The following is a 2,532-nucleotide window of genomic DNA, read 5'->3' on the forward strand; positions in this document are numbered from 1 at the left end:
CCTTGCTGGGTGTCCGCCACCCCGGTGCCCCAGTCCAGAGAGCGCGTGCAGGACACGCCTGCTGGTGGCGTGGACACGGCCAACCGCTCAGTCCGTGGCGAGGTTCGCTGAGACCCAGGCCCCCAGCACGTCCCCCAAGCCCAGCATGCTGGGCGCGGGGGAGGCCAGCCTGCGTCTGCAGGAGCCCAGAGGGGCACAGCCGGTGCGGAGGGCGGCGGCGCCGGCGCCCTGGCAACAGCGAGGGGTACCCCGCCCAGCTGCCCCACCCTGCGCCTCCCTCTGGGGCTGCGGTGGGGCTTCAGCCTGGCGGGGAGCCAGGGGGACCCCATTTGCCCACAGGAAGCCAGACAAAGCTGCGGGGACCCAGCCCGGCACGCCCAGGCAGGCCGCCGAGGCCCCGCAGCTCTGCGGGTGGGGGTGGGGGGGAAGGGGGGCAGGTGAGCGCTGTCCCTCGGGACCCCGCGGCCACCGCCCTGCGCTCCTGCTGCCCGTGGGGCTTCTGCGCCGTCGCCCCGGCCAAAGGCGGTTAGCCAGTGGGAAGCCTGCTGTCCACTCCTGGTGCAGGGCCCGCACTGGGCGCAGCGAGGACTGGGCGGAGCCCCAAGACTGAGCCTGGGGACCCTCGTCTTTCGGCTGCGAGCAGGTGAGTCTGGTGGCGGCCAGGAGGCCCTAAGAGAGGACCCCGCGCTCCTGCTCGCTCCTCGACCCCTGTGGTGCCCCGGTCCCGCCTGGGCCCCCCTTGCCCCCCTGGGCCCCCGGTGACCCCGTGTCCAGCTCCTCAGTCCTCGACGGCTGCAGAGGCGACTCCACGCATGTCTGTTTTTAATCAGAACCAATCTCAAACTCACGGAAGGCGCTGGGCAGTGGGCGGAGGCCCCCAGGCACCGCCCCTCCAGGCCGCGGGTCCCTCGGAGGCTGAGGCCAGCGGCCATGCAGACCTGCCGGCCACAGGCGCCTCTCGCGTGCGCGGCGTCTGCAGGGCTCTCGCAGCGCGGAGGACTTGCCCCGGCCGCGGCCTGCTGTCGGCTGGCCCGTCCCGCTGTGCCCAAGGGCCCAGGCCGCGCCGGCTGCCGTGGTCGGTGGCTGCCGTGGCCGGTGGCCACGGTCGGTGGCTCGCCCCTGGGCGTGACCCCTCCAGCTGGCGCGGCGGGGCCGCCCGTGGGTGCTCCCGGGAGCGATGCACCCGCGCCCCCCTTGTCCGCGTGGGCCTCTCCGTCCCCCGAGGCTCCTCCAGGGGCGGGTTCTCGGCCCTGCCCACGGCCGGACACCCGCGGCCAGCCGGTCGCTGCCCATGGCTGGACACCCGCGGCGGGAGCGGGACGCCTGACAGACCCGCCCTGGGGCGGAGCTGGGCCGAGGGGGGAGGATCGGCGGCTGCGGACGGGCCTCACCCGGCCAGGCCGGCCGGCCGCAGGGAGGCCAGCCAGAGGCGCCGTGGCCGAGATGGGAAGGACCGCGCAGGGCCTCTGCTGGACGCGGAGGGAAAGGCCCGGGGGGGCCGCAGCCGGCCACAGCCCTGAGCGAGCGGCCAGAGCGTGACCTCCCAGGAGGCTTGGGGAGGGGCAGGAGCAGAATAGAAAGTGGACAAGTCCGACTTCAGGGAAACGGTGGCATCGAAGACCAGTGGGCAGAGAAAAGGCCGCGCCCCGGGAAGGGCGCTTGTTCTCGCTCCAGAGGGCACTGAAGTCGCTGGGGAGGCTGGGCTGGGGCGGGGGTGCGTCGGGCTGGGGGTGCACCTGGGCTGGGGGTGCAGCCACGCTGCCGCTGGCGGGGGGGCAGATGTCGCCCTAACAGCTTCTGCTGGACTTAGCGCTCCCCGCTGGCCAGGAGCTGACTGCTCCCCTGCCGGGCCTTGTGTCCTTTGGCCGAATTCCTGGGTGCTGAGCCCCGAGCACCTGTCCTGCACCCCAGCCTCTGTGTCAACACCTGCCTGGGTCCCCCAGGAGATGCCCGGCCGGGAGGCCGCCACAGCCCCATGGCAGCGAGGGCCCTTGCTGGGCGTCCGCCACCCCGGTGCCCCAGTCCAGAGAGCGCGTGGAGGACACGCCTGCTGGTGGCGTGGACACGGCCAACCGCTCAGTCCGAGGCGGCCCGCCCAGCGGCCAGTGGCTCGGAGGGGCGCAGAGTGGGGCGTGGGGCCTGGGGCTCTCAGGGAGAGAGCCCTGCCACTGCCCACCTGCCCGCCCCAGCCCTGGGCCAGGACGGGGCGACGGGAGGCGGCCTCCCTGGGCTCCCAGGAGCGCGGGGCAGCCCGGGCCTGAGGCGAGCCCGGCCTGCCGGGGGGGGGGGCAGCCAGAACACTGCTGCTCTGCTCTCAGACGGCCACCGCTGACCTGAGCTGGCTGCCCCTGGCGCACAGCAGGCCCCCCGAGTCCGGGGCCCAGACTCCCACCCGAGGGGGAGCGCCTGCCCCAGGGCTCTCCCCTCGGCTCACACTGCTCCCCCAGCAGTACTCTGCGTCCAGCCCGAGCCCCACCGCCGTCCTCCCCACCGGCTCCCGCAGGCTCCTCTCAGTAGGCACCGCGCGGAGCT

This window comes from Condylura cristata, unplaced genomic scaffold (assembly GCF_000260355.1).
Source record: "Condylura cristata isolate star-nosed mole 26May11 unplaced genomic scaffold, ConCri1.0 scaffold00022, whole genome shotgun sequence".
Classification (NCBI taxonomy): Eukaryota; Metazoa; Chordata; class Mammalia; order Eulipotyphla; family Talpidae; genus Condylura; species Condylura cristata.